Genomic DNA, 20,144 nt, shown 5'->3' on the forward strand with positions numbered 1-20,144 from the left:
TAACTAGAATTATTTTTATTCATTATTAAAAAAAAAATCTAATAATCAAATTCAAATTAAATTCAAATAATATTTTATTTTTTACAACCCTGAGTTTCGAAAGATGTTAAGAATCGTCGTAAACTGAACGAGACGGGTCAGCCTAGTGGACAGTGGACATGCTTCATAACACGACAATCGCAGGTTCGAGACCCATAACGGGTAAAATTTCAATATTATTTTTCAGCCAGTAAACATAAACTATACAGTGATACTAACAAAAGAAGTTAATTTAAATCTAAATTATCGTTACATTTATTTATTCTTTCAACTTATCGCTAAGAAAATCGACGGTTTTATTGATTTTCAAAAAATTCGGTAAGTTATTATTTTTACCCCGATTTTCAAAAATCGTGTTTCCGTCAGATGTCGAAGTTTTGAAGTTCTAGGAAGGTATTCTGATTATTTTCAGAATGCTGTCCGAGTGTGTGTGTGTGTGTGTGTGTGTGTGTGTGTGTGTGTGTGTGTGTGTGTGTGTGTGTGTGTGTGTGTGTGAACGGTCTATAACTTTTTAACTAATCAACCGATTAAGATGGTTGAGGCAGCAATCGAAAGAGCTTGTTGGCCATTAACTTTCCTGAAAATTTTATATCATTTGATGAAGTAGACTCGAAGATATTTGTGAATTTCGAAAAAAAAATTTCAACTTTTTATTAAAAAAATTGAAAATTTTCAAAAATTCAGGAAGTTATTGGTTTTGGTCCGATTTTCGAAAATCGAATTTTTATCAGATCTTGACATTTTGAGGTTCTAGGAAGATATTTTGACAAAGTTCAAGATAATGTTAAGTGTGTGTATGTACGTATGTAAACATCTGCAACTTCTGAACGGACGAACTGATTTTGATCGTCGAGGTGTTATTCGACGCGGTTTGTTAATTTCTAAAATCTCTCAAAAATTCATCTCGATCGGTATGATGCGTTCAGAGATATTCCAAAAATAAAATTTTTTTTTAGATTACTTTTGATGTGCTCGATGGATTGATTCCGAAATCTGACCAACCCTAAAACTTCATAAGCCACAATGAATGCTACCTCAACCATCGAAATCGATTAATTCCTTCAAGTGGAACCATTAATGAAACAAAAAAATTTTTTTTTTAGTATTTTTTAAATTTCTCAAAAACGATTAGATAAATCAATTTCAAAATCTGATCAGGTTTAGAAATCAATAAAACGCGTCAATCGCCACCTCAATCGTCTTAATTGATTAATTCCTTCGAGAGATATCAATGAAGAAAAAATCGTTCTTTTTTTAAACCAAAGGCATATAAAAGTATTTTCAAGCTCGAAAATGTATTTACAACCATTATTTAAGCTCAAGAAGCTTGAAAATAGCGGGAACTTTTCGGGTAGGCCCACAGGACTGATATATCGATTTTTTTGTTAATATTATATTAATCGAGCTTTATTGACTTTTGCGTAGTTCTTTGGTTTTACGCGTCGATCAAAAAGCCGATAGTTTCTCTCGCCGAAAGTCTCAGTTTTTATGACGATAATTCAATTACTATCATGATGATGCATGTATGTCACTCAGAGCAATTTTGAAGAGGACCAAGCCCGTCAAACGAGACAAAAAACGAATTGATTGCTCAAAAACTGCATGAGTCGTAATTTTTTTTTAGAAATTGTGATATCGCTTCCATGCTCTTTAATAAGAAAACTTTAAAAATTGATCGCGACCTCTTGAACTTTAAATTAAGGACTTATATTTTCAGAAAATTTTTTTTTTTGTCATCTACAATAAAATTTTCATAGAAGCTAAGAAAAAAAATCGGTCTGTCAGTTGACCCTGCGGGCCAACCCTAAAATTTTCTGCTGCTTTCAAGCTCCTTAAGCTCAAAAAATTATTGTAGATGAAATCTCGAGCTCTTCGAGCTCGAAAATACATTTGTATGCCTTTGCTTTCGAAAAAAAGATTTTTTATCATTTTTTTTCCAACAATATCTCTCGAACGAATTAATCGATTGAGACGATTAAGGTAGCAATCGACGCGTTTTATTGAGTTCTACAGCTAATCAGATCTTAAAATTAATTTATGTAGTCGTTTTTGAAAATTTGCGAGAATACTAAAAAAAATTTTCTTTTAATTCTTTCGACAACGGTTTCTCTCGAACAAATGAACCGATTTTGATGGTTGAGGTGGCATTCGACGTTGCTTATGAAGCTTTAGAGCTCAGTTGATTTTGGAATCAATACGTCGAGCACATTACAAGTTATCCAAGTTAAACATTTTTAAAAAAAATTTATGAATCGAATATCTCTGAACGAGCCCTACTGATCAAGCTCAATTTTTTTCAGCTTTTAGATATCGGCAAACCGCGTCGACTGACACCTTGGCGATAAAAACCGGTTCATCCGTTCAAAAGTTATCGATATTTACATACGCACGTACATACATACATACACACACTCGGACACCATCGTGAAATTAGTCAAGATAGCTTCCTAGAACCTAAAAACGTTAAGATCTCTTAGAAATTCGATTTTCGAAAATCGGACTGAAACCAATAACTTCCGGAATTTTCGAAAATTTGCAATTTTTTTAGCGAGAAGTTGAAAGAAATGTTCAAAAAAAGTACTTTAATATATATTGTAACGGGTTTTTCACCACCGGGGATCTACCGAAGTGAAGTCCGAGTACACTTACTATTTGACAACCTTGTTCAAAATTTTAAAGTTGGGCGCCAGGTGATTTTGTAATCACCAACTAAATAATTATCAAAACAAAAAAATGTCGGCTCAGGGTGGCGGATCGGAGAAAGGTCAGGCAGTTAAGATTACGATAAAATAAGTGATCAGAATTAAACAAATTAGTCGTATATTCAATAGACAAAATAACTGATCGGTTTCACACAAATTGTCGGTTACACAAACATAATAAATGCCGTTGTCGGCTTGACTCGATAGAAACGAAAGTACAACAAAACGTAGTTGATCGGAAACAGTCAGTTTTGCTAAAAAAAAAAAAATAACAGTCAGTTGTCGAAAGAAAAAAAAAACTCGTCGTTTATTTCATCAACCCACTCGACGTAGTTCTTAACGAAATACTCGACCGGTGACGTCAGAGTATTTTACATGGCAAGACTCGGCTGCCGCAACGAATGAGAAGGAGATAATCCGTAATTCTCGGAATTGCTCGATTGGAATAAAATAAAATATAAAATAATATTTTATTTCAGTAACGCGTAATTTCACTATCATACAGTTGTCACGGAGAATTAATTAATAATTATTACATGACCACGGTTCACTAGTTCACTTACAAATCGGTTGCACACTGTATTCAGGTTTCGCACCGAGGCTTCGGCTTGTTCCCAGTCGTCGGGCTATCGCTCACTCGGAATTTTGGTGTCGGTCACTTTAATTAATCGTTGATCAATAATCAGATTGTTCAAAACTCGGAATCGAAATTCGTTCCGTCCGAAGTCTATCCCCGATCTCTCATCACGATCCATGGGTTGGATCAATTAGTCGGTCGAAGTCGAAATTTTCGATTCTAGATGTCACTAAAATTTGCTCATCCGGTAACTATTTCTTATTTGAAATAAATTATATTTGAAATACGTATATATATATATATATACATTTGTATATATATATATATATATATATATATATATATATATATATATATATATATATATATATTATAACGGTGACCTTGGCTACTTCGTGTCCAGTAGCCACGAACCACAGTTACAAAATTTCTCGATTAAATAATTAATTATTAATAATAAATATAAATTATAATTATTATATCGCTGGTTCTGAAATGCGGGAAATAGATCTCAGAGAGTAGGTCGACTCGTTTTGACCGGACACGCGGCTGAAATTAACTTATTTTAAAGACACTGGTGATGAAAAGTAATTTCTTTGAGGCTTAATTTAATTATTATATACAATGAAATTTTATTTAACCAAGTCCCAAATATGTACAAAATTTCCCCTTTACTTATAAAATAATAAATGTCCAGCGACAACAAAATAAATTTATTTATACGAAATTATTTAATGGACACGGGGTAATAAATTAAATAATTATTTAGAGTAAAATATTACGTTGAAGAGAGAGAGAGAGAGAGTATAAAATATATATGAGAGAGTTTATTATAAATCTTATCTGATTTAGTATAGACGATATACAGGTGGAATCGGGCGTCGGTTCATCCTTGATTTTGCCGCCGTTGATCCTGGTAGTTCTTGGGCTGCTGGGTGACCGGGACTTGATGCTGGTCACTCTCACTAATCACTTAGATACTGAACTTAACACAAATTTGGTTTTATAAACCAGTTTATAGCAAAAAAACAAATGTATTTTAGAATTTTTAGTTGAAATTTTATTACAACGAGAAAACCGAGTAACTAGTAACGAGGCTGTGGGTGTCAGCGCTTCGACTTGAGTGTCGATCTATCTAGCCGAACACTTGAACTTGAGTGTCGCTTGAATTGAATTCCCCGCCTGCACTTGAATCGTCTCTTTTATCTAGTCGTCTTAGGTCCCAACCTCCGATGACCCCTACCTAATTATGCGCACATGACCGATTTACGGTCACCTGCTGCGTGGAATCATCCCTTGTGGTCTCACGCCTAGCTCAGCCAAACTCGGCAATCAGGCTGCGATGAGAAAGATAGAGAAAGACCAAATCAAGACTGAGACAGCGAGAGAGCCGCACTCTCACGTCGTAAACCAACGCTGCCCGGTTATAATATATATATATATATATATATATATATATATATATATATATATATATATATATTAGGGTGATTCATTTCCACGAAAGTTTTTTTTTCAAGTGCTCAAGCAAAGTCTCAATCTACGAAGAAGAAAAAATTCACACCAAAGATAAGCTCTTAATTCCATTGCTAAGTACTTACTGTTTGATTTTAATTTACTTCCACTTCCAATGCAGGTAAATTTTTAACTTCCCGCTAAGAAAATCGATGATTTTCAAAAATTTAGGAAAGTTATTGTTTCCACCCCAATTTGCGAAAATCGATATTCCAACAGATGTAGATGTTTTGAGGTTCTAGGAAGCTATTCTGACTAAATTCAAGATGATGTCCGAGTGTATGCATGTAGGTATGTACGTATGTAAATGTTATGTATTTTTTGAACGAGGTGACATTCGACGCGGCTTGTTGAATACTATAAGCACTGAAAATTTTAGCTTAATCGGTAATGTACGTTCGGAGATATTTCAAAAATAAAATTTTTTCAAAAATGTTTTTTTCGATTAACTTTTAATTTGCTCGATGGATTGATTTCAAAATCTAATCAGCTAAAAAACTTTGTTAGCCACGTCGAATGCGACCTCAACCATCAAAATCGGTTCATTCGTTCAAGAGAAACCGTTAACGAAAGAATTAAAAAATTTTTTTTTTTCTTAGTTTTTTTGAAAATTCGTAAAAATGTCTTGATAAATCAATTTTAAAATTTTGTCAGCTCCAGAACCCAATAAAACGCGTCGATTGCCACCTCAACCATCTCAATAGGTGAATTCGTTCAAGAGATGTCGTTGTGTAAAAAATAGTAAAAAACGTTATATTTTGAAACAAAGGCATACAAAAGTATTTTCGAGCTCGAAAATGTATTCACAACAATTTGTCGAGCTCAACGAGCTCGTTAATAGCGGGAAGTTTTGAGGCTGGCCCGCAGGGTCAACGGTGTGACAGTGCAGTTCTGATTTTCAAGACGTGAGAGTTGAGGCTCTCCATCTTCGTCACATTTCTTATTATTTTACAGCCTAGCTCTGTCTCCAGGCCAATGACCGGATGGGGGTAAGTCTCGTGCAGCAAGGAACCGTAAGTGAGTCCCCTGCGCAATTAAAAGTGGGGTCAGCTGAGGGCTTGACCGCCCCGAAGATTTTTTTAAAAGATACTTGAGTCCTAGACGAAAATCTAAGTGCCTCGCACAACTCATTGCTTCTTTGAATAAATTTAATTGTATAAAAAAAATTTTGCTCTACTTAACAAAACTTTATTCTAACTTTATTACAACTAATAGAAATTTTAAAAGACAAAGTAAGTCCCGTTAAGTGATAAATTATTACTGAGTGATTGGTGTGACGGTGAAATTTTCACGGAAAGTTGCTGCGATCCAGTTCAACCCGAAATGCAACGTCGTCCATTGACGGTGAGTTAGTTACATCTTCGATCAACTATATCGTTGGTTTCCTTCTCTCTTCAAGAGCGTTTGTTTTCAATATCATTATCTCCATTTAATTATCGGGGATCTCTACTTTTACCCGGCATTTTATGTCAGTTAAAATACTTTAATTAACAAATTATTCAGGGAAATTGTACATATTTGCGGATTTTGTTTAAATAAAAATTAAAATTATAAAGTAATTCATTTTCCCACTTTTATTTCTTCAACCCTGTAGAGTTAAGTTTTTTTTCCAGCCACGTGTCCGGTTTATTGCAGTTGAATCCCGTGCAACAGAGTGCTAGCCAGCAACCACAATTTTGTATAATCTATACGTAATAAGCTAAATTATTAATTAATAAATTATATAATTAAATTAAACAATATTACAAAATAATTTATTTAGTAACGAGGACTCTTGGCTAGTGGACACGAGCTAGTCAAGGTCACCCGTTAAAACTGACAGACCGATTATTTTTCAAATTTTAAATGCTGAGCCACTTTTCACGATATTGAAAATCGAATTATTGGATCTCGTAAAGAATTTCATTCTCTTTAAAATCGTTTTAGGGTTTTTTAAAGTAGCTCACGATGGTTCACCAGTAGAAGCAATCGAACGAAATTTTTCGACTAAAATCGTAATTTTTTCATTCGTTCCGACGAACCGCTAAGTATAAGGAAACAAAATGAACATATATTTGAAGAAAATTTCATCCTCTCCAAAAATGGTCTTTCGACCTGTGTTATTCACTAACTAATAGTTATTGAGTTACAGTAATTTTAATAATATAAAATTTTGAAAATTGATAAAAAACGGCAATTAGTGGTATTTAAATTTAACTTCTCGATTAATAATTGTCATATTTTCGTATATTATCAACTTCTTATAAACTTTCGTATATATAAACTTGATTTATATTTGTTCTGAAAGTTGACTTGTTATAAAAATCAAAATAACGATCCGAATTGAAATCTAAATCGCAGATCGAACGCAGTAAACGTAAATTAGACCTTTGAAGACGTAAATGGCCGTAAAAACATAATAATGACGTGGTTGACATACGGAAACGTAAATAAGACTCGCGTAATCTTAAATCGTAAGTTCAACCTTTTAAAACGTAGAAAAAAAATTTAGCTGTATCGAAAACATTGGCTGTGAAAAAAAAACTTATCTAGTATACCCTAGATAAAAACTAGTATACCCTAGATAAAACTTATCTAGTATACTGGCGGATTTGAATCACGGTGGAAACACCGTGAAAGTGTAAACACCGTGGATCAACGGTAGTTACACGGTGGGTTTGTGCCATTTTATTACAGTGTATACATGGTGTATCCACCGTAATTACACGGTGTACCCGTTGTGGTCCACGGTGTCTCCACTGTGATTCCACGGTGTATCCACCATGTTTATATGGTGGCTTTGCGCCATTATACCACCGTAGTTCCACGCTATAACCTCCGTGGTACCTCCATGTATCCGACATGATTGCACGATGGACCCGCTGATATTTATCTATAATAATATAAATCTTTATAGTTCAATTTCATATGAATATGCAAAATTACATTATTTTGTATATAATCCTACATATTTATCTATTCAGTCAGAAAACGTAGATATAATTATTTAATTTTTTATTTAATTTTGTGAATTTCTATAAAATTTTTAATAATTAAATTCCACCAAATTCTATCTAATAGCAATTTCTAAGTGAATATCATGCTGTGCAGGTGTGTGAATCATAAAGTTTTTAAAATAATTAAGACACACCCATGTTACGTGACATTATTCGAAAAAACTGATTTTATAATGATTCATAAAGCTTATAGAGTTGATGAAATTGTTAAATGTACCGCATACATAATTGTTATAAAGTATACAAAATTTTTTTCAATTTTTAGAAATAGGCTAACAAGATCATTACCGGGACAGTTAAGGGAATTTCGAAGTTCCAGTAATGAATTTAGTTATAAAAATCCGAGATATTTACTTACAAAATTTTTATTTAATCTAGAAAAATTCCATTTTCTTATTTATATCATTAACCAAAAGAAGTATTTATAGTCTTTTTATTAGTGGATATAGTACTATTGGTACTCGTTACCATATAATCAATAATATAATTAAATATAACACAAACAAGAAAACAATCACTTCTTTGCTGCCTTTAATTTTCTCAAGTTCAATTTTATATAAATAAATTTAATCAATTCCATCTTTCAAGTTTGAGATTTGGCTAAGTGGGTACCAGATCAGACTTCAAATTCAAAGGTCTCCGGATTGAGCCTACAAGTCTGCTGAATTGTTTTTTTTTTGTTTTTATCGTAATAAAATTTGTGGATACATCATGGGACCATGGTATGTACACCGTGGAACCATCGTGAGTACACCGTTGTACCACGATGTTTTCATGCTGTTTCAACCATGATTCAAAACCACCAAGGATTAGCCAGAAGATCACAAATAAGCTTCTCAGCATCTTTATAAAAATACCTTGGGGCCTTGCAAAAGAAAACTCTACCTACAGCTAATTTCTCGGGCTCCTTTGGATCTTACTGAATACCTAGAAACTTGGGAGACAAAAATAAAAATTCTCAGTATTTTTAAAAAAATATTGTGGGGACTCGCAAGAGAAAACTCTACTGACAGCTACTTTTTGGGGCTCCTTTGGGTCTTACAGACTGCGTAGAGGTTTTCAGAAAAATGTGAAAATTCTAAGCTTTTATACCGAAGAAATCAACAACTATCTTTTTTTTTTTTTTTTTTTATTTAAAAAGCCTTCTCTTGATTTTAAACTGTTTTCTTTCTCGTTCGCAAGATTATGTTGTGTGCTGATCATTTTCATCAACATATTAATTCTATTATAAATATAAAAAAACTCACCTTAACTGATGACTGTTGAACGCCATTCCAAAACACATTTTATCATCGAAATCCAATACAAAACATATACAATTAATATTTTCAAATGGAACTAAAAAAAAATTCGCTGTAGCATAACGTTTATGAAAATATCTCAGAGTATTGAATGCTGATCTATCCCCAGCTGCCGTAGAGAAGTCATCTGCAATTACTTGTCTTGTAATTGCAAAGTGTGTACCACGGCACCAACACATTTTTGCCTTTAATTGCAGGAAAGTACTTCGCTAAAGTACTCAACTAAACCTAAGTATGAATTATTACCAGCTGAGTAACTAATTCCATTTGATTGGGTGAGCAGTTATTTAGGGTACATCTTTGATGCAAATAACTTTTTATCTTTTAAAGTTCTGTAACATTTGTAGACGTTCCTGTTATTGTCAATATTTGTATTATCTAACATCTATTAAAGGTTTGGTTGTATTTCATCCATGTATTGATACGTTCCTACACCAAACGATTTTTCATCAATTTTTGCAATAATTGTAGGTTGTTTTTTCTTTATTTAGAAAGAAGTCCAAAATGTTTCCATCTGGTAAGGCTTCGGTGTATCTAATTTTTCTCATATTTCTCTAGTGAGACATTGCCACCTGTGTGTCAATGTGATTTGCTTCATGAATCAATTTTAAAATAAGACTATTTATGTTCTCATATTTATAACATGAAGTAGACGATAATGGTACCAATCTTCGAACACAACTGGGTAAATGACGTACTTAGTGGAGATTTATTAAGAAGTGCCTTAATTCATAGAGTTCTTGAAAGTCTTGAGCGAATTTATTTAAAAACTCCTCAACAACATCGATTAAAGCTGATGTAATCTTATCCGAACTGAAAAGAAATCTGGCCGTAGAATCCCTTCTAATGCAGGAAGTGAAAAATAAAATGCTCACACTCTAAGCTCAAATGCTTTCCAATGGATTACTTCTTTGATAGAACAAGTCATGCGATGAATCAACTGTTGGTTTAGTTGAAGCCAACCATGCATTGACTGTTTATAGTAAATGGAAGAACGAGAAAACTTCGTTACGATACTGAATATCAAAAAGCAAAGTTGAAATTTTTTTAATCGCGCCTCCATTGATACAGTGCATTCTGTCGATAGCTATTCCTCCAATGAAGTCTGGCATATACTTAGCAAGTGCTGTAAGACTTTTAATACCAAAAATAGGATCTCCTTCGGTTGCCGTTTGAGACCAATTGACGCAGTTTATGGATGTTCTGAAGACCATTTGCTCTTCATAATGGTAAACGTGAGATGATCTGTTTCCAGTAGCAATATTACGTCATTCCCTGCCGCACGCCATACATCCGAATCTACCATTGAATTTTTTTCAAATTCAAAAAATTAGATTTCGCAAGGGTATTGGCTATTCCTGCTATTAGAATACATCTAACTTCAAGAAGTTTAATGCAACCCGGTAATTTGACACTGATCCCTTCAGCAAGTGCCGAGAATTGATGCTCGAATTTGCTCATAAACAAATTGGGATTCGATTTAACTCTTTGACAAACCATAATCCAAACAGCAATATACTTTCTCATAATTATCTGATCGAAAAAGGCAGCTCATTAATAGTTAAAAAGAAAACTGTAGTAATTATTTTTGATGATTCGAATACCGGAATCCCATCAGTATACCAATTAAAAGAAATATTTCTTATGTCTTGTAAATATCAATTATTAAACCAATGTTTATAGGTAGATCTATCGTAAATGTCCGAAATAGACATATTATTCACAGCTCTGAGAAAGCGAGGCTGTAACAATGTTAAAAATTCATCTCGTTGGAATATTTCTTTCAACTGTTCAATAACAGACAACGGTATGAAATATGAATTCGTGAAGAAGGTTAGGTGGAAGCGGGCCATCACTACTATTATTATTATTGCTGTTACTAATGTGATTATTATTACTACAACTATTCTTATAACTATGACTATTTCTATTGAGATTATTACTATTATTATTACTAAGGTTATTACTATTGTAAATATTATTATTGCTAGTGAGTCACTCTGAGGCCCTTCTGCCAAGAGTGGGAGGTGACGATAGTCGATTAGGTGGGAGTGAGTAAGAAATTATCTGCTCATTCCCTGGGAAGGGGTCGAGCTAGGGCCAAAGGAGTAACGACTAGTTACTCTATTGGCAACTTGGGGAACTAGCAACCGATAAAATAGATTGCAAACTATTTTAGGGATAGATTTATATCGCGCCGTGTAATTAAAGATAAATTGTAACTAGGCAGTAAAGTGGCTCGTATGTATTCATTACCTAAATAAAGGCTTGTTATTTATTAACTAAATAAAGTCTCGATTTTTTAAAGTTCCGTTTGAATACCCTGGAAACCGGTGAGTATATTCAAGCTAGGAATTAGCCGTTACAAATTTTTTGTTCCTTGACACAACAGGCAGTTATAATTCACAGATTCTAACTCTCGGTCACACGTTGTAGAAATGAAATGTTTATTAACGATATCATTTTCGAGATTGAAAAACTTCTTAAATTTGAATAAGCTGTTATTTATTAAAGCTTGCTGTAGACAATGTGAATTTATCACTCGGATTATGTCTTCGATGCAGGTCATACTGAGGTTGTGATGAATAAGTAGTTTAAAAATTAAGAGCATGCTTTGGATCACATTTATAGACGCTTCAGCATACAATGTTTTATCGGATATTAAATTTATGTTAATATCATCTTCTTCCTCGTTGTAATTATAATTAGCATTGACATTAACTTCGTTATTAACATTTTTATTATGACCTCCATAATCCATGTTTGTTTTACTTCTTTTTTTCTTTAATTGTTCCAGTGTATAACCGCTTTTATGGCCTTTTACACTTTTTGCCTTTGTATCGCAACTGCTTCCTTTTTTCTGCCTTCATTGTGTGGCTGTGGCCCGACTCGTGCTTATATTGTTCTTGTACCATGACGGTGATACCCTACCTCCCCCCACCTTGGCTGTGGAAGTATAGGAGCAAGAGAAACCACAGTGAAAACCTTTGCAAGTACAGTTCAGTTTGAGTGAGGCTTAGTCTTGGTCCTAATCGGCCATTACTGAGAGCGCTCAATTTAGTTTATAATCCAATGACGAACTAGTTCACTTTATTAGTTCATTAGTTCTTTTTTTGAAATAATTTAATAAAAACACTAAATAAAGAAAAAAATATATTTATGACTATTGCAAGTTCTGTTTATTTATGGAACAAAAAAATTTTTTATTTAAATAATAATGAAAAAATAAAAGAATTGATATTAATAATTAGTCAACAACTAGTCTTGTTCCTAGTATAATACGTAATCATATTACAATACTAGAAAAATATGAATTTTTACAATAAAAGTTAACATTTTCTTTATGGCACATAAAATCTGTTACTTGAATAAAAATGAAAAAATAAAACAATATATATTGATCATTAGTTAACAGCTAGTTTCGTTCCTAGTATAATGCGTAATTATATTACAATACTTAAAAAATGGAAATTATTACAATTAAAGTTGACATTTTTTTATGGCACATAAGTTCCTTTACTTAAGTAAAAATGAAAATTGAATAATTTATATTAATAATTAGATAAAAATCCGACTTGTTCATAGTATCAGATTAAAAATATCACGACAGCCATCACTCGTTAGGAACTTTAAAGACTATTTTTTATATATTACTATGTAAAAATAAAAATGTCGAATGTTCAGTCACGAGCTTGATCATTTTTGAAAAGCTTCGTGTACTTTCGCTACGTCCGGGAACTGCCGAACTCGCTACTGACTGCAAGTCAGAATAGTGCTGGGTCACTCGCTATCTAGGCCCGGTGCATGCAATTTCAAACTCATGGCCGTATCAAGATGCCATGAGAACCCGCTACAAGCCGGCCAATGAGAGACTTCGCTATCAACTACTTTCTGTTGGCGCGCTTTTAAGCCAATGGGAAAATTCGTCTTATAGAGCAAGGCTGCCACGTCACCATTGAGCAGCAACGAAGAAGATGACCCATGCTCAAGCCATTAACCGACATCGTGAATAGTTCAGTACAAATACAGCTATTCGTCTAACAGCTTCGCTCAGTCTAAATTATTCTTGTGTGATAATTCCGCTCAACTTACGCTAAAGTATCCTCAATAATCAGCTAGTATATCAAGGCTACTGATTATTGAGTATATACAAAAATTGTTTCTCGCGTCTAATTAGTTATAAATTAATTACAACGCGTTTTTTGATCCGCTGATTGTTTGCATTCGCTATCACGTTTATTGAGTAGCATTCGCTATTAAGTATTTTCCTCACAGGTTTTCAGTATACATATTGTTAATAAAACATCTAATTGATAAGCTATAATTTTTGTGTTAATGTTTATTGAATGTTTTGTGTTATTGAATTAACCACACCTACACCAGAATCCCTTTGTGCATTCTCTCAATTTAACATCGAAACTTTATTCGGTTTCAATAATTTGCGTCATTGAGTAATAATTTGTCCTGCCCCTGAGAAAACTCGTTCACAAGGCAAAGATGTTGCGACGATAAAAAATGTTTTAAAAATATATGCATATAAGTGAGGATATTTATGACGTCTTTCGTGCCACCACTGCAGAGGATCCATCTTACGATCTAAGTACTCCTCATTTAAATACTTATAAATTTCACGAATACTAGCCACAGTTTGGTTTTCGGGTCTTGTTATCCTACTTATTTCACTACCATATTCATCCCATTTGCTCACACAATCTTTTTTATTTCCATTCTCATCTACTGATGATACCGGCACAAGAGCAGTTGTTGTGTTAGAAGAATTTTCTCGATTATTATATTGCAACGACTGCAATGGTGTTTTACCGGCTTTATTTTGAAGACCTTCGATTGCGCGCTCACGATAGTCTTGACTTTTCAATGATCTTGCTTTGAATCTAGGATCCAAAATTGTACTTTCAGCATATAAAATATTATTTTCCAAATCTTTAAATCGAGTTTCCAAACCTTTTTTCAAGGCTGACTGCACTGAAATAATTTTTTGATTCTGGGAAAAATATTTTCTCAAAAAATCTTGAATTAAATTGTTAAATACTATAACTTTAGAAAAGGTTACATTTTTTTCGGCACTGATTTCAATTGTTACTTCATAAAATGGCTTAAGCAGAGGTAAAACTTTTTCTATGACCTCCCAGTCTTTTTGCTTTATATTTAAATTGGGACGTAATTTGTTTTGTCTTAGGGTACTTCGATTAATGTATTCAACAATACTTTTAACTTGCACTAAAACGACAGATATTTCTTTAGTAGCAGTTTGGATGACAAGATTTAAAGTGTAAGTAAAGCAACTAATTGATCGCCACTTTCCAAGTTTAACAGCATTTATAATGTTCAATGCATTATCACTAACAACAGCAGTAACTTTATGTAAAATATCCCACTCTATCATTCCTCAAAAAGTCACATAAGTTCTCGCTTGTACGCCTATCATTAAATGCTTCACAAGTGAGTAATATAGAACAAAGCTTGGTTTTATCATCTATAAAATGGGCTGTTACAGCGATATAGCTTTCATTATTACTAGAAGTCCAACCATCAGTAGTCAGAAATAGTGCAACTGCAGCTTTAATCTTTATTCGAGCCTCGCTTTGTAATTCTTAATGGATATTAGACATTAAATTACTTGATACTGTTTTTTTCTAGAGGGAAGTTGATACCCAGGACAATTTGAAACTAGTTGAATTAGTTTACGCATTTCAGGTTCTTCAACTATTCTCAAAGCATGATGTCCCTTAGCAATAATCTTGACAACTTGTCGGTCGATTTCTTGAACTTTTCAAATGGGTGGTGGCTTATGAATATATTGTGTTATTGAATTTTAAAGCGATGATACTGCTGATATCGATGACGACGATGACATTGCTAAGGATTGAGAATTACCATTCCTTGATGCAGTTTGACTTGTTTGATGAGGATCTGAATCAGATAAATCTATGAAATCTTACCGTTCCAGAATTAAAGGAATCGTAATATGCTTTATTTTCATATGTCGGGTAAGATTGCCATTTGAACCACCAGCAAAGCTAATATACGACGAACAATATTTACATTTTGCTTTCTTACTCTCAGTTTCTTCAGTGAAATGCATCCATAAAAAATAATAAAACTGTGTTTTCTTCTTGATGTCATTATCACAATCAATCTGAAACAAATAAATATTATTAATTGAATTATAATTTTAACTAGTAGAACTTTCATTATGTTTATAAACATTAATGAAAATAAAACATAATTAGTACTAGATATTTTCTTACGAAAATATCATATTGAATAAATAATCAAAATTAAGATCAGTTAAATAAATGTCATTCAATAAAAATTGATTTTACTTTGTAAAAATACCAATGATTATTTTTTTATGAAACTAAGTATTGAAGACTATTTAATACGGAAATTAAAATGGAATAATATAAAAGAAAACTAACTAAAAAAGTTTTTATATTTTTTGAATGAATCAAATCAATGAAAATAATACAACCGAAATTTATAGGTTATATGTCGCTAATTAACGAGATATTTAATAATAACAATTATTTATAACATTTAATGGAAATAGAAGAGTAAAATGTTAATTTTAATTAAACTTACCGTGAAATCAGATTTATTTATTAGTTCAAAAAATTTACTTTAAGTCCGTTATATATTAGATGTGTCCATTAAGTTCTAGAGCTTTTTAAATTTTGGAGTCGATCGTTTGACTAGTTTTAGAGAAATCAATAAAAAACTAAAAAAAATAAATTTTTTTTTGTAAATCATAAATATTTTCGAGTCAGCTTGATAAAATAATATGAAATTCTCAGAAAAGTTGATGGCCAACAAGCTCTTTCTATTGCTACAAGAACAATTTGAATCGATTTATTAGTTGAAAAGTTATAGACCAGTCACACACACACACACACACACACACACACACACACACACACACACACACACACACACACACACACACACACACACACGCGTGCGTGCGTACATATAGACACTCGGACATCATCCTGAAAATAGTCAGGATAGCTTCCTAGGATCTCAAAACGTCGACACGATTTTCGAAAATCAGGGTGAAAACAATAACTTCCCGAAATTTTCAAAAATCATCGATTTTCTTAGCTGGAAGTTAAAAATATTTATTAGTCACAAATGATTGTTAATTTTAAAGCATAAAATTCAACGACATTTTTATTAATCTTGTGAGTTAGATATCGATTGATCGATAATAATAACAATTATTAATCTATGGGTAAAATACGATAGAGTAAATACACTTTAATATGGTGGGTTGACTGAGTTCAAACAGATGTTTTACCGTTGTTAAAAATTTCTAAGAAATACCGATAAGAAAACGCAGAGGGAGAAATATTATGGTGAAATAATCACAAAAAAATCATCTAAGTCGAAAATGGAAATACTGGTTATCGATAGTAAGTGATATTATTTCTATACGTGATATATTATGTATAATTTTTAAATTTGCATACATATTAGTTTCAAGTTGCAATATTAGGCTTCACAAATTATTTGGAGTAACGAATTATCATTTAATTTGTCACGATATTGGAATATCGCGGCAGTCTCACATCAGGTCGGTGAGCAACAGAGGGCAGCACACGCTGTTCACACGTCTCATCCGATATTGTTATTATAATTATTGTTTGTTTACCTATAAGATTTTATTTCAATTACTGGGTCTATATTATATAATTGATTTCTTAGGTATAAGTTGCATTGAACTCAGGAAAATTTACTGAGTAATTTAAGCATATATTTGGATTTTTGTAGCGCTGAGAAAAATAATTGCGCATTTGATTCATATGTTTATGATTAATTTGAATGGTTGACGCATTCGTGTCAACGCAGCAGTTGGCATCAGTAAATTTATTTATTATAAATAAATCTTCTAGTTTGGTGAATAAATCATTGACTGATTTATTTTTAAATCATATAAATAATTAATTATGAAAGAGACAACTGGTCATTTAGCGTCGGGAACTGGATAAATTACACGGCCAAGTTATGTACCATGTTGGTGGTATTGTAAACAATAACATGCGACAGTTATATATCTCCAATGGTTGAAGCGAGATGTATGACAAAATGGCACCGGCCTAGGTGCCAGCGTGAGATTCACGTGTTGCCATGGTCAGACGTGAGATAGTCGCTGTAAGATTAGCGTATATGCTTCTGTTACATTAACATAATTATAAATTTGACGCCATTTGGTATTTTGAGTAGATAATATAAACCCATTAGCATTATTTGAGTATTTTGGTAAAAAGCATAAAGGAAAATACATTTACCGTATCAACGTGCAACCAAGGGAGTTGAATAATTATGTAAACTGTGAATACTTTTTGGCTAATACATTGGCGTGTAATTTGGTTCCCGAGTTATTGATCATTTGTCTATCTCATAAGTGTAAGAGAAATAGTAATTCTTGAGTATTAAAATATTTCCTAAGCATATGATAGAATGCAGGATTATCGATCCCAGTGGAGAGTGAATCTATAAGTGAAATCATTGAGTATTATTTGATTATTCATTACAAAATATTAATTGTGATAAATATTTGATTATTTTTTATTATTATTTACACGCAATAATTATTAGGTCTTTATTAGTAATCAGTGATTTTTTTATATGTTATGTTTACCAGTAATTAATGATTAATTAATATCATGCGAAGTTGTTGAGGCAGAGATTTTTGCGCAACTTGCTGGTTTATGATACAGTTATTACTGAGTGTCAAATTTTATTTGAAGTATTATTTTTGGTAATCATTATTAATTTCAGAGTTGCAAATAATGGATTACATTTGATAATGCAATATTCTTGCATGATTCAATATACTCTAATGGTTTATTTTGTTACTTTTGCATTATCCATTAGTTTTTAATTCATAATTGAGTTGCTTATAATTATCAATTAGAATCTTAATGCTTAATTCAATTCTATTGCATTATCCATTTTAATTTATTTTATAATTTCAATCGATTATGAATTGAAATCTTATTGTTTAATGCAACAATATTGAATTAAATATAATTAATTTATTTCTGAACTAAAAATTGGCCATTGAGAATTTTATGTTAAATCTCAGAATATTGCACTGTAACCTAATTCCAGAATAAATGCGGGCCAGATGAATTTATATATTTATTTTTTCCGAAGTTAGTTTAACTTTAAGTAGTTTTTTTCATATAGGGGAGACCGGAGCAAAGAGGCCTCCTAAGGCATAGAGGCTTCCCTGAAATTTTGATCAAAAATAACTTTTGTTTTTTTTTTTATGTCTAATTACTATAAATCTGATATATTTGCGGATTTTTAGCACTACCCATAACATCTAGGACAAAATGTACCAGACGAAAATTCTGAAAAAACGATTTTTTCATGTTTTTTATCATCAAATTACAAAAAATTTAATATACTTATCCACTAAAAATATTCGAAAATCATAATTTGTTTTTTAATTGATAAAGTTTTTTAAATAAAGCTAAATTATCTGTAATCTAAAAAATTAAAAAAAAACACGTTTTTTGGGTTAAAAGTAATGAAAAATAAGAAATATTGAATTGTTTTTTTTTTTTTCTTAAATAAGAATTAGTAATTAATTTTATCGTGGGGGAATGATTTATTACGCTTTAAAAAAATTTTTTTTAATAATATAAAACTAAAAATAGCTGTCAAGAACGATGAAAACAATTTAAAAAAGGAAAAAAAAATTTTCATCATTTTTTCAAGGGGGGTTTTCCCTTTATCCTTTTCGCCCAAAAAAAAATCTGGGCGTCGGTTGGTCCTGCGGGCCAGCCCCAAAACTTCCCGCTGTTCGAGCTCAAGAAGCTCAAAAACATTAGTGTAGATATATTTTCGAGCGCTTCGAGCTCGAAAATTTAATTGCTTGCGATTGTTTTTCTTTGATCTTTTTAAACTCTGACAAGTTACATTTTATGCTGAAGTTTGGAAGTTTGAGAATCGAAAATCATTAATGAAGAAACGTTTTTTACAATTTAATTCTGAATTATATTCAATAAAATAAGTATAGTGAGGCAACACTCAATGTCAGGGATCAAAATTAAGATTTAAATGAGATGTGGCTTAGGTCAGAGCAATAATATATAAAATATCCGAGAAAATCACTAAAAACTAGGTTTTTTCGATTATTTCGTTGATAATATGGCTTAAACAAAAGAACAAGTTCAATGGCATTATATGATGATTGAAAGAGACCATAAAGAGGAAAAGTTTGTATGATTTCAGACACATTTTAGTACAGTATATTTTAATTTATCTGGAAAAAATAACATAGGATGTTATTTGTTTTAACTTTTCAACGCCGATAAATTTTGAATTAATAAACCGATTTTGACGTTCAAAATAGCAATAGGCGCGTTTGATCGAATTCTAGAGTTGGTTAGAATTTGAAAGCGATCGATTCAGCCATCTTGAAGATATTTGAAAAAAACCGTTTTTTACCATTTCTTTCTCTAACGTTATCTCTCGAGCAAATTAACTGATTGAATTGGCTGAGGCGGAATTTGATGCGTTTTATTGAGTTCTAGAGCTGATTAGATTTTTGCGTCTATTGTTCAATTCGTTTCTGAGAAATCAATAAAAAACTAAAAAAAAAAAAATTTTTTTTTTCGTAATTCGCCAATATTTTCGAGTCAACTTGATCAAATGATCTGAAATTTTTAGGGAAGTTGATGGCCAACAAGTTCTTTCGATTACCGCCTGAACCATCGAAATCGATTCATTAGTTACAAAGTTATAGACCATTCACACACACACACACTCTAAACGTCGAAATCTGATGAAAATTCGATTTTTAAAGAACGGGGTGAAAACAATAACTTTCCGAAATTTTTGAAAATCATCGATTTTCTAAGCGGGAAGTTAAAAAAAAAAAATTCAGTGCTTTGGCATAACGTCCATAAATGTGTTCATAATAAAACAAAAGTAAAGCGATCTGATGTTTGAAAGCTACAAAAAGTAATAATCCACTTAG

Source organism: Microplitis demolitor, chromosome 5 (genome assembly GCF_026212275.2).
Source record: "Microplitis demolitor isolate Queensland-Clemson2020A chromosome 5, iyMicDemo2.1a, whole genome shotgun sequence".
NCBI lineage: Eukaryota > Metazoa > Arthropoda > Insecta > Hymenoptera > Braconidae > Microplitis > Microplitis demolitor.